We start from the raw sequence: 15,000 nt of genomic DNA on the forward strand, positions 1-15,000 counted from the left end.
TATGGAAAAAGAAGGGATATTTTACAGCATTAAAAGCTTTTTCATTAGGGCAATCTATTTTTACGGGGAATTCAAAAAGCTTTTTCTGTAACAAATATAAACGTTAGAATAATTTCAATTAACTGGATTCAACGACTCTTTTTTAAATACAAAAATATGAATATAAAATTGATATAGAATATAAGATTCAGTTATGAATTTAGGATATTTACATTCTATATTATGATATTTACATTCTATATTTAATAGATTCTAATAGAATTCTTTAAAATTATTTTATTGAATGTTTAGTAAACAAATATTGTGTTTTAATTGATTCTTTGAATCTCGACAATTGACTAAAATTGGGTTATTATGGTTTCGAGTCAGCCGCTATGGTGAAATTGGTAGACACGCTGCTCTTAGGAAGCAGTGCTAGAGCATCTCGGTTCGAGTCCGAGTAGCGGCATCTTATCTTCTAAAAAAAAGTTCCTATAAAGAATTATTATTTCTATTCCAAGTATTTCTATTTTTTCATTCTATATGGTATTTTCCACTTTAGAGCATATATTAACTCATATATCCTTTTCGGTCGTATCTATTTTAATTTCAATTCATTTGATAACCTTATTATTAGGCAATGAAATCATAGGATTATACAATTTGTTCAAAAAAGGCATGATAATAACCTTTTTTTGTATCACAGGATTGTTAGTTACTCGTTGGATTTTTTCAGGCCATTTACCATTTAGTAATTTATATGAATCATTAATATTTCTTTCATGGACTTTTTCTATCTTTTATATGGTTCTTTGCTTCAAAAAACAAAAAAATGACTATTTCAATACAATAATAACACCAAGTATTCTTTTTACCCAAGGCTTTGCTACTTCGGGTCTTTTAACCGAAATGCATGAATCCTTAAAATTAGTGCCTGCTTTACAGTCCCATTGGTTAATGATGCACGTAAGTATGATGATATTGGGTTATACAACTCTTTTATGTGGATCATTAATATCAGTGGCTATTTTAGTCATTACATTTCAAGAACTCATACAAATTCTTGGTAAAAGCAAGACTTTGTTTTTTTTTAATGAATCCTTTTCTTTTGCTGAAATCAAATATATGAATATGAATGATAAAAAGAATATTTTACAACAAACTCCTTTTCCGTTTTATTCGTCTTATAGAAATTATTATAGATATCAATTTATTCAACAATTGGATCGTTGGGGTTACCGTACTATTAGTCTAGGTTTTATCTTTTTAACAATAGGTAATATATCTGGAGCAGTATGGGCTAATGAGGCATGGGGATCATATTGGAATTGGGATCCAAAGGAAACTTGGGCTTTTATTACTTGGACTATTTTCGCAATTTATTTACATACTAGAAAAAATAAAAAATTGGAATATAGAAATTCTTCAATAGTGGCCTCCATAGGCTTTCTTATAATTTGGATATGTTATTTAGGGATAAATCTTTTAGGAATAGGACTACATAGTTATGGTTCATTTACACCTAATTAATTTAAAAAAATTCACAAATATTGGGAACATTCTATAGAATAAGAAAAAAAACTCCCAATAAAATGATTAAGACCCCATTGAATCAAGTAATGTAATATTGATTCAAGGGGTTCTCACAAACAACAAAAATATTCAATTAGAATTCAATTTCATTTTTATGTAATTAAGAAAATACAAAAAGAAATCCATTTTTTTTTATTGTGCATCGGATTGATTTCTATTTTTTCTTTTTCATTTATTCCCAAAAACTATCTATAAAAAATGAGAGAGAATAGCTTCAACCTTGTCAGCCGAAATTGAAAAAATAAAATCTGGATAAATGCCAATACTTATTACGGGTATAAGGATAGAAATTGAAATAAATAATTCTCGTGGCCCCGAATCAAAAAAATAAGAATTTTGTTTATTAAAAAGCTTGTATCCATAAAACATTTGACGTAAGATAGATAATAAATAAATAGGAGTTAATATCATTCCAATTGCAGTTACAAAAGTTATGAGTATTTTTGTGATGAAAAGATATTTTTGATTGGTAATTATTCCCAATAATACTATAAATTCTGCAACAAAACCGCTCATGCCCGGTAATGCAAGAGAAGCCATCGATAAGGTAGTGAAAATCGTGAATATTTTTGGCATTGGGATAGCCATTCCACCCATTTCGTCGAGATAAAGAAGACGTAGTCTATCATAACTAGTTCCCGCCAAGAAAAAAAGGGCAGCACCAATAAATCCGTGAGAGATTATTTGTAAAATAGCCCCATTCAGCCCTGTCTCGCTTATAGAACCAATTCCTAAAATTAAGAAACCCATATGAGAGACCGAGGAATAAGCTATTCTTTTTTTTACATTGCGTTGACCAAGAGATGTTGAAGCTGCATAGATTATTTGAATGGAACCTAATAACATTAACCAGGGACAAAATATAGAATGAGCGCGAGATAATAATTCCATATTAATTCGAACCAACCCATATGCTCCCATTTTTAATAATATTCCGGCTAAAAGCATACAAGTGCTGTAATGCGCCTCTCCATGGGTATCAGGTAACCATGTATGTAAGGGTATAATTGGTGATTTGACAGCAAAAGCAATAAGAAATCCCATATAGAAGATTATTTCCAGTGCCACGGGATATGATTGATTAGTTAATGATTCAAAATTTAATGTTGGTTCATTAGAACTATAGAAACCCATACCCAGAATTCCCAGTAATAAAAAAACAGAACTTCCCGCAGTGTACAAAATAAACTTTGTAGCTGAATACAAACGTTTTTTTCCACCCCACATAGATAAAAGTAGATAAACGGGAATTAATTCTAATTCCCACATGATGAAAAAAAGTAAAATGTCTTGAGAAGAAAATGTTCCTAGTTGACCACTATACATTGCTAACATTAGAAAATAGAATAATTTAGATTCTCGAGTAACCGGTTGAGCTGATAACGTAGCTAACGTAGTGATAAATCCCGTTAATAAAAGGGGTCCTAGAGAGAGTCCATCTATTCCGAATCTCCAGTAAAAGTCAAAAAAATGGATCCATTTATAATTTTCTGTCAATTGGATTAGTGGATCATCTAATTCGAAATGATAACAAAATACATAGGTTATTAGAAGGAGATCTATGAAACATATACAATAAGTATACCATTTAATTGTCTTATTTCCTTTATGGGGAAATAAGACAATTAAAGAACCTCCGACTATTGGCAAAACTACAACTGTTGTTAACCAAGGAAAATAATTCGTGATAAAAATAAGATATACTTAGACTACAAAAACCCGGGCTCAAAATATTTTTTTATTTTGAGCCCGGGTTTTTGCCAGTAAAAAAAAGTACTTGTATGCGGTTCTTTTTGAAACGTATCAATAAGCTAGACCCATGCTTCGAGTTGTTTCATGCCATAAATAAACTCTAACACTTAAGAAATCCGTCGGACAGGCGGATTCACACCTCTTACAACCAACACAGTCCTCTGTTCTTGGGGCAGAAGCAATTTGTTTAGCTTTACATCCGTCCCAAGGTATCATTTCTAATACATCTGTTGGGCAGGCTCGTACACATTGAGTACATCCTATACATGTATCATAAATCTTTACTGAATGTGACATTGGAACATAATCCTTGAACATCAAAAATTCAACATTTTCAATCTAGTAAATTGGTAAACCAATTATATATATCTATATATGATATATATATATCTATATATATATATCTATATTATATACCAGATGAATCAATGATTTATAAGAATTTTGCTACTAAAAATATATTTATAGATTAATAACTAATAAGAGAATAGAACCAAGATACTTTGATTTCTTATCTTTGTTTTCGCAAACGCAAACATGATTAAAAAGGATATATCATTTCTGCTAATTTGAATGGATTATATAGTACACACTATTCAAAATTAGACTTTTTTTTATGAATAATACTATTTATTCAACAAATTTGATTGATTGATACGGGTTGATTTTCTATTACGATATATTGAGGAAACAATAGCTGGTCCGATAGCTGCTTCAGCGGCTGCAACAGCTATAACAAAAATTGAAAAAATATTTCCTTTTAGTTGCCGCCTATCAAAAAAATCAGAAAAGGTTACGAGATTTATATTAACTGCATTTAGTATAAGTTCAAGACACATAAGGGCTCTAACCATATTTCGGCTCGTGATCAATCCATAGATACCTATAGAAAATAAATAAGCACTCAAAACAAGTGTATGCTCGAATATCATTGACCAACTCCTTTTCAATTTTTATTCATTTCGATATGAATATGAATTCAACGGATTTTATTGCCTAACATAATAAGTCTACAACAAAATCAAGTATTTGCAAAAAGATTTTATACTTTATACATAAATATTCTTTTTCCTTAACATATAATTCAACAAAAAAGAAATGTAATAAATTCTAACAAAATGTAATTTATATTATTTTATTAGTTCGAAAACTTTCTTATTGGCGAGCCACAAAAATTGCACCTATTAAAGCAACTAAAAGAATTATTGAAATTAGTTCAAATGGAAGAAAAAAATCTGTTGATAAATGAATTCCAATTTGTTGACTAGTACTTATCAAATCTTGCTCTAAAATCTGATTGGGTCTTGTCGTCCAAATAATTCCGTGCCATGATGTCTCTAGAATAGTAGTTATTTGTGAAAGAAAGATACTGGTACAAACCATCAAAGTAATTCCATCCCCAACGGTCCAAACACGAAAATTTTGGTAATAGTCCGAACCATTCATAAACATCACAGCAAATATTATTAAAACATTTATAGCGCCCACGTAAATAAGTAGCTGTGAGGCAGCTACGAAATGGGAGTTTGATAAAATATAGAATAAAGATACACAAACAAGAACTAGTCCCAATGAAAAAGCAGAAAAAATCGGATTCGTAAAGAATACTACTCCTAGACTTCCTAATATGAGACCTGATCCAAGAAAGATTAAAATAAAATCATGTAGCGATTCGGACAAATCCATTATATGTAAAATAAAAGATAAATAGAAATTTCATGACCTTATTGATATGACCAGGAAAAAACTTGTTAAATACGAAAATTATCTGTGCATAGAAATTCACCAAATCCTAAGATAAGATATGTGAATTGTTATTAGGTACAGTTGTTATAGAATCAATGGAATTTCATTCTTTTCTTTATGCCAAAGAGTCATTTCAAAAAAATAGAATATCTTTTTTTTTATTCTATATATAGAGAAATTCAATTATTTTTGTGAAGAATTTTGAAATCATTTTATTTGAATTGTTCGAATTGTATAATCATCAATTACTGATACTGGTAAACGACCCAAAGCAATTAGATTATAATTCAATTCGTGGCGATCATAAGTTGAAAGTTCATATTCTTCGGTCATTGATAAACAATTTGTTGGACAATACTCAATACAGTTACCACAAAATATACAGATTCCAAAATCAATACTGTAATTAAGCAACCGTTTTTTTCGAATATCAGTTTCTAGTTTCCAATCAACAATGGGTAGATCTATAGGACAGACACGAACACATACTTCACAAGCAATGCATTTATCAAATTCAAAATGTATTCGACCGCGAAAACGTTCTGATGAGATTATTTTTTCATAAGGATATTGAATAGTTACGGGTAACCTATTTGCATGAGATAAGGTAATCATGAGACCTTGACCAATATATCTAGCAGCTCGTATTATTTGTTCACTATAATTTATGAATTCAGTTACCATAAGGAACATATCGTGAATAGCTCTGAATATTTTTTTTCTTTCTCTTGTTTAAAACAAGTTCTGAATTTTGAATATAGAAGGTCCACATTTTTTTTACAGTGAAAACAGTTGAGACGACGTTGTTAATAATAGATTACCAAGAGAAATGGGTAAAAGAAACTTCCACCCAAGATTTAATAATTGATCTATTCGTAGCCTAGGCAAAGTCCATCTTGTTGTGATAGAAACGAATATGAATAAATAAGTTTTAACTAGTGTAATAAAGATACCAATTATCGTTACAAAAACTCCGTATGTTTTATTTATTTGAAAAAAATTAGAAACGAAGATGTACGGAATAGAGAAATTTGAACCACCAAAATAAAGAACTGTTACAAATAAGGAAGAAACGAATAGGTTTAAATAGGAAGCAACATAAAATAAACCAAATTTGATACCGGAATATTCGGTTTGATAACCCGCTATTAGTTCTTCTTCCGCTTCTGGTAAATCAAAAGGTAATCTTTCACATTCTGCTAGGGAAGAGATTAGAAAAACGAGGAAACCCATAGGTTGCCGCCACAAATTCCATCCCCAAAAACCATATTTGGATTGTGCATCAACTATATCAACTGTACTTAAACTGTTAGATAATCCTAGTCGGTGATGACATTACTGTTACCATCTCTATTACAGAACCGTACATGAGATTTTCATCTCATACGGCTCCTTTAAAGCCTTAAAAAAATATAAGAACCCGGCCAATTATTTCTCCCTTGATATATCCCTAAGATAGATAAGATTCTATTTTCTCGGACGGTTCTGAATTAGACCCATGGAATTCTGTCTGTTCTAAAAAAAATTTTTAAATGAATACACACTTATTTAAAAAATAAAAACATTTGCACATTTATTGAATTTCTTTAGATAAATAAAAAATACAAAAGGTACTTCTGAATTGATCTCATCCTTTAAAAAATTCAAAATTAAATTTGTTGAGTAATAACTTAATTTCATTTTTGCATAAAATACTCTTTTAAAATTATCAAGAACTCCCACATCATTTTCGATTCCGAAAAATAATTAGATGTTCTTTTTTTAAATTATGATTATCTCCATAAATATGGAGTATATAAGACAAAAAAGAAAAAGGAGATCACTTTTACCTCTTATCTTATTCCTTTTTGTGCAAGCAAAAGGGGACTTCAAAAAATTAAAGGATTATTTCGTTCCTGATAGTTATTTATTCAATCAATGGATGGAAGTATACTCTAGATCGGAATTGGGGGGAGTACTGCCTTATTTTTTCTACCAACTTCAAGTCCCCATTAGTATTCTTTTTATATTATACATAAATTGGATAATTTAAAAAAGAAATATACGTTACTAATCTTTTGTGTATTTTGGTGTTTCTAGCCATCCATTAATTTTTTTTATTATATTAATGCCTTTTTTTAATTTTGTTAATATATGTATGCTAATTCATACAAATGATATTGAAAATTTGAAAAAGGTTGGTCTTTTGCGTCCGCTTCAAGACAGGATTACTAATCAACAAATCTTGGGAAAAACAACCACTTCTATACATAGAATATAATATATAGAATCTAATTCTAGAATTTCATTGATTTTTTCACCTTATTCTTATACATAGAAAATTAGACTCAATATTTTTACTGCAATTTGAAATCATCATACTTTCTCTATAAGTAATAGAGTATTCTATAAATTATATTCAAAAAAAGCTGTTTTATTGCACTCATATAACTATCTGATTCAATTATTCAATCCAAATGCGAAAAGAATATATATATATTCTTTATAGATTCTTTTTGTACTTTAAATATAAGGAGAGGCTTATAAGAAATAGTATCAAAAAATTTATGTCTCAACGAAGCACACATAGAGATATCGATAACACACATAGAGTTAATGGTATTTCATAACTAATTGATTGAGCAGCTGCTCGTAGACCACCCAAAAAGGAATATTTATTATTTGACCCATATCCTGACATAAGAAGTCCAATGGGGGCAATACTCGAAATAGCAATCCATAAAAAAACACCAATATTCAGATCAGATAAAACAAAGTTATAGCCAAAAGGAATTACTGAATAGCTTATTATAATGGATATGACTGAGATAGATGGGCCGAAACTAAATAAACGAATATCTCCTCTAGATGGAATAAGATTCTCTTTAAAAAGTAATTTTGTTCCGTCTGCTAGAGCTTGAAGAACTCCAAAAGGACCGGTGTATTCAGGTCCAATACGCTGTTGTATCCCTGCAGATATTTCTCTTTCTAACCATACAATTGCTAGTACACTTATAGTAATTCCTAATATCAAAATAAAAATAGGCACAAATACCCAAAGAATTCCATATATCTCTTTCAAAAATTGCAATCTGAAAAAAAAATGTATATCTTGTATTTCTGTTAAATCAATTATCATTTCAACGATCAACTTCTCCCATAATAATATCTATGCTACCTAGTATTGTCATAATATCGGCCAATTTCATTCTTTTAACTAATTGAGGAAGAATTTGCAAATTTATAAAACCGGGCGGATGAATTTTCCATCTCCAAGGAAAACCATTTTGATCCCCTATTAGAAAAATCCCTAATTCTCCCTTGGGGGCTTCAACTCTTACATAAAGTTCTTGTTTTGGCAATTCAAAACTCGGAGACGATTTTTTACTAATAAATCGATACTCAAACTCATTCCATTCTGGCTCTTTTTCTCTATCAAAGCAGCGGATTTCTAAATTTTCATATGGACCGCCGGGAAGTCCTTCCAAAGCCTGTTGAATAATTTTTATGGATTCTATCATTTCACCAATTCGAACTAAATAACGAGCTAATGAATCTCCTTCTTTTTGCCATTGAACTTCCCAATGAAATTCTTCGTAACATTCATAATTATCCACTTTACGTAGATCCCATTGTATTCCGGAAGCCCGAAGCATCGGTCCTGATAAACCCCAATTAATAACTTCTTTTACATCAACAACACCGACGCCCTCAACCCGTTCTAAAAAAATAGGATTTCGCGTAATAAGTTTTTGATATTCAGCAATACTTGTTAAAAAATAATCGCAGAAATCATAACATTTATCTATCCAACCATAAGGTAGATCAGTCGCTACCCCTCCGATACGAAAAAAATTATGCATCATTCTCATACCTGTGGCAGCTTCAAATAGATCATATATTAATTCTCTTTCTCTGAAAATATAGAAAAAAGGTGTTTGTGCACCAATATCTGCCATAAAAGGTCCTAGCCATAGTAGGTGAGAAGCTATACGGCTTAACTCCAACATTATTACTCGGATATAGCTGGCTCTTTTAGGTACTTGAATATTTCCCAACTGTTCTGGTCCATTTACAGTTATTGCTTCTGTGAACATTGTAGCTAAATAGTCCCAACGTGTTACATAAGGCAGATATTGTATAATTGTTCGGTTTTCCGCTATTTTTTCCATTCCTCTGTGTAAATAACCCAATATCGGTTCACAATCAATAACATCCTCACCATCTAGAGTAACAATAAGTCTAAGAACACCGTGCATTGATGGGTGGTGAGGCCCCATATTGACTATCATGAAGTCCTTTCTTTTCGTTGAGATATTCATAGGTTTTTGCTCGATTTATTCTTTTATGAATCGCTTAAAAAAAAAGTTCATCCAAATTCAAGATCTAATAAATCGAATAATTGAAAATTACTCTTCAATTTAACGAATTTGTGACTGCCGAATATTAAACTGATTGATTAATTTTTTATACCGTATTCCATCTTTCTTTGACAAATAAGACAGTAATCTTTGCCGTTTTCCCAAAATTTTACGTAAACCTGTTTGGGATGAGTAGTCTTTTCGGTGCAATTCAAAATGTGAAGTAAGTCTTCGTATTCTATTGGTAAATTTGAATATTTGAAATTCAACCAATCCCGGTTTTTTTCCTTTTTTTTCTTGTGAAATAACAGGTATAAATGACTTTTTTACCATAAAAAAATAAAAGTTTTTCCTTCTCCTCGATTTTTATAGATATTTTTATTGATCAGTAATTAGAATGACACTCATTTTTAATTTTTTGATAGAAATCCGAAATCTAATTTTTTTGATAACTGAAATCAATCCAATTGAAATAGAGAATTTAAATAGATATAGTATAAAGGAGACTAGTTTGATATATAAAAAAGAATTGTATACATTACATTAGATAAAAAAAGATAATTTTGTTAATGCTTTTTTTTTATGTATACATCATTGAATTAAAATCAATGCCATACCAAAATACGTGTATTTGTTTAACCTATGTATCTATCTATAGATAGATACATATGCTAAATAGAAAACAAAATTAGATTAACGAATTTTCACACGCGGATACATATGTATCCTTACTATACTGAAACGGCTTCCATTATGGGTATTAAACCAATAACGATTTATACAAGCTAAATCTTCTAATCGATATTTTGGCCAAAGAAAAATTTTGAAATTCATTAGTTTTTTTTTCTCTTTCTCATTTCTTTTTTTAGTCAAAACTTTAAAACAATTTTGGACTTTATTTTCATTATAAAATATTGTGTTTCTATGCATACTATTTATATTATTTGGATCTAAACAAATTCTAATTCTCAACTCTCTACGACGTCTAGCAGATAAAATGTTTTCAGGAACAAGTAAATTAAATTTCTCGTTTTCTTTGTTTTCTGTTATCTTTTGATCTTTTGTTCTTGTAATGTATTTATCAAAAAATTTCTTATTAACATGAATTTTTTCTGAGTATTTTTTATAAATTTTGCGTTTATTCTTATGAATTAATGAAAAACCCATCATTTTATACTTAAAAAATTGTTTATTATTTTTTCTAGACAGGCGAACTGGTTCGATAACAAATAGTTCTTTTTTCCTAAATTTATTATTTTTCTTTTTCCTTAAGCCTGAAAGAGTTAAATTCGTCTGTTTTTGAATCATCATAATATCTAGACCTAGTTCTCCTCTTTGAATAGAGGCTATAGTAATTTTTCTTAAATTTGTCAATCTAATAAGGAGACAATATACTTTTACATTGTTAAATATTTTTTGACCTAAGAAATTTTTCCAGTTTAAATGGAAATTCAAAAAATTTCTTACTAAGAATTGAAGTTCTGCCTCCATATTGTTCTTGGGTTTTTTTTTCGATGTTCTAAAAACATCTATTTTTTTTTTCTTTCTAGTAATATTCTTTTCACTAACATTTTTATTTCCTTTAGAATGTAAAAAAAGAGAATGTAAATAAAGTAATTTTATTGGTATAATTTGCGAGTTACCCCTAAATGTATTATAAAATATCACAAATTTGGAAAAGAACCAAAATTCCGGATTGCATATGGAACGATTTAGTATTTTTCTATTGATTCCCGTCCAATCCAAATATTTTCTATCCGGATTTATAATAATAGTATCTTCTGCTATATAATTCTTGATAAAAATATTACTTATTCTATCAAATAAGTCTTTTTTATATGTATTGTAATTAGAAGAAATCATTGTGTTTTTATTTGATTGAAATAGGGATCTATATCGATAAATATATGAGTCTTTCTTATTTGCATAATTCATAAAATTATAGGATAAAAGATCGTATTTATATTGTTTTCTAATTTTTTTTTTTAATGGGATTCCTTGTTGTTCTTTGTAAAGAATTAATGGGCTTTTTCCATATGAATCCCATTTGGTTAAATTTTTATTTTGAGTTACACCACATTTAGTGATTCTATTTCTCCATTTTTGTGATACTAATTTTGACCAGCTACTGTTAGATAAGTTATATTGATAATAATTATTCTTTAACCAATTTGTCCATTGATTTAGTTCAGAATTGAGCAGGTTATTTTGTTTTCTTTTAGAATGAACTATTCCTTGTGCTCCAAAAAAAGAATCCTTTATTTCATTTTTCAGAAAAAAAAAATTTTTATTATATTGAAAAAGAAGTCTTAACTTATATATGTTTATGTTAATAATTCGGGTTTGTAACAAATTTAAAAATACATATGGTTGTGACAAAAAGGAGACATCAAAATAATTATGTGAATTCGCATTCTTATTCTTATTATTAAAATATTTGTGTAATTTTAAAAGAAAGGGAATTATACTTTGATTTGTTTTATAACTTCTTTCTGTATTTGGTTCATTATCGTAAAGCCATTTATTTAAAAATTTTTTTGTTGATTCAAGAAAAAGTTGTAGCTGGATTTTCGGAATACAAATGATATATAGAAAGATATCTATGTATATTTTTTTCATCAAAAATTGAAAAAAAGAATGTGATTTTTTAGTTAAGCTAATATTTCTTCTTTGGAATATCTGCAAAATTTTTTTTTCGAATTCTATCCTTTTACTATCATAAATTTTTTTCTTCGAATGAATATTTGTCTCGCGAATTCCAAGTCCTCTTTTCTTTTCTTCTTTTTTCATTTTTTCTATTTTTTTAATAACTACTTTTCTCTTAGTATTGAGATCCTTTATAGATTTTTTTTTCAATGAAAAATTTGTCGACTTTATCGATTGAATTGAAATGGTTGCTTCAGAAATCATTGAATTATTCTTCCAAATTGTTGAATATTTTTTGTTTTCGCTCAATTCATCGAGTTTTGGGGGTTTCCTTTTAATAAAAAAATATTTTAAATTTAAAAATTCTTGTTTTTTTTTCGTGAGGAATACTATACTTTTTCTAATAATTTCAAGAATACTTTGGATGATCCCTTTTGCTTTTTCTATTACGATATTTAGAAACAGTTTGAATTTTTCACTTAAAACTTTTAGAACTAGAAAAGTGAAAAATTCAAATTTTTTCTTTTTTTTTTTTAGTTCTTTTAAAATGGGGTCGAAAAAGGAAAGTGGATTTTTCGTGGAACTAGAAAAAGGCAATTCAACTTCCATCCCCCAAACTGTTAAAAAACAAAAGTTCTTTTTTTTCTTTGAATTTTTTTTGTTTTCATTACATCGTATTTTAGATTTATGCCAAGGTTTTAGACGAAAAGGAAATAATATTTTTATCTGAATCCCATCTGTTAGCCATTTTTGCGGAAACTCTCTTTCGGATAATTGAACGCCGTTATACGTGCATTTAATATATATTTCTCTCTTCCAATCCATATAATCTTCAGACCATTCTGGAATTTGAAAAAATAGTATACGAATTGTATTTTTAATTATTATAAATGAAGGTAATAGAATATATTTCCTAATAAAGCATTGGGTTATTAATAAAACACCTCTTATTACTTGAGCAAATATAATGCTATCCCAGGCTTCTGCTATTTCTATACGTTTTCTTTCTGCATTTTCCTTTTTTGCTTCCTCCTCTTTTTTTTTCGGACTTTTTTTTGTTTTTTCCTCTATAGAACCTAAAATTTGAAATTCTGTCTTTTTACGAATCCAAATATTTAACATAAAAAATCTTTTCATTGATTTTAAACTATGAAAAGAAAAGAATATTGATTTTTCAATTTTATCCAAAAAAAGCGGCGAATGCACCCTTTTTTGAAAAAATTTCCAAGTAACTGTTTTCCGTCTTTGAGCACGGATAGATCCTTTGATTATGTCTCTTCGAAAATCCGATTGTTGGGAATAACGTCTTAAAGCCAATTCGTTTTTTTGTTCATTATTTTCAGTATCTCCACGATCACGATAAGTCTTGTATTTTTTAAAAAATTTATCTTTATTAGTCAAAATGACTACACGTTTGCCTTTTCTAGAACGAATTTGAGAATTATCTGCTTCAATTTTTCCACCTAGTTGTTCTAATTCGTCCATCAATTTGTATGACCACCGAGGTACTTTTTTACAGATTTCGTTTCTTTTAATAGACTTAGTGTTCTTTCGATTTACTTTTCTTTTTTCGTTCAAATCAGTTGTAATTGCATCAAATAATATTTTGATTATTTGTTTTTTTTCTGCGTCATAATTATAATTCATTTTTACTTGTTCAGGTTCTGTAAATAAATAAGGTACGTGCGAATTTAAGCTTGACACTAATGAAAATTGACTGATTAGATTAAAAAGAAATGTAGTTACTAATAATTTTTTATCAAATGTTTTTCTATTTTCCTCTAATTTTGGAGAATTACTATTATTCTTTTTAGAAATCTTATTATAAAGAAAGATATCTTGAATTTTATTTATAAAAATGTTATTTTTTTTGTAAGTTTTTTCATGTTGGATTGAGGTTGAAAAACCGTTTTTTATTTGTCCACGGAAGGGTCCGTTTAACAAAGGATCTTTTCTTTTAGTTAAATATTTTTTTTTAGTTTCATCATCACAAAATCGAATTCTATTTTCGAATATATCGAGAGAAATCAATTTCTTATCTATCAGTTTTGTGCGATTTATAAATTCATTGCTCAATTTGTTTATTTTTTCTTCATTCCTATAGTACGAATCATTATACAAATCATCAGAGGAAATTTTCTTTTTTGTGAAGAAATCTATTTTTGTTTCCATCAGTTTTTCAAAACTTGATAAATTTTGTGGATACGTAAAAGATATTTTTTCTCTTCCATCACGTTGATATGTATGAAAAAAAAATTCTGAAATTTCATTTTTTACCATGTTTTCAAATTCATTATTTTTTATATATCGAAATGGACGCTTCCATCGTTTATAATTGAAAAGAATATTTATAAGAGGTTTTTGTAACATATCTTTATCTTTTTTTTTTCCTTTTTTAGAAATTTCATTGCTTTGTTTACTTTCTAATACTAATAGTTTTTTATTAAAAAAGGGGAGAGGTGTTCTTCCTAAATAATATAAACAGGTAACAAATAAGAAAAAAGCAAAGATTTTAAACATATAATTTCTAAATTCTGACAGAATGTCTTTTTTTGATTGAATACGGACATTAGATTTAATCCAATTATTTTGCTGTATGCAGATTAATAAAAATTCAATCCATTTTATAAAAAAAGTATGACCTATTATCCAACCAATAAAACTACTTGTTAAAAATAGCAATTTATTGTTACATCGAAACAAATAAATATTGATGAATCTCATGAATATGGAACTCGGTAAGAAAAGGGGATTTAAAAATTGAAAAAGAAGATTCTGAAAGAATCTTCTTTGAATACTAAAATTACGTATTGAATTTGGATTCTTGTATCCATAATTCAAAAAGTTTTTTTGACTATTGCCGAAGAACTGAAATAAAAGATAGGGTATAGCTATGACAGTTATTGTATGGGGTCTACCCAATGCTAAATGCAAAGGCGCATAA

This window comes from Vigna unguiculata, unplaced genomic scaffold (assembly GCF_037176805.1).
Source record: "Vigna unguiculata cultivar grain cowpea cultivar isolate G323 ecotype 2 unplaced genomic scaffold, ASM3717680v1 ptg000304l, whole genome shotgun sequence".
In the NCBI taxonomy this organism is placed as follows: domain Eukaryota; kingdom Viridiplantae; phylum Streptophyta; class Magnoliopsida; order Fabales; family Fabaceae; genus Vigna; species Vigna unguiculata.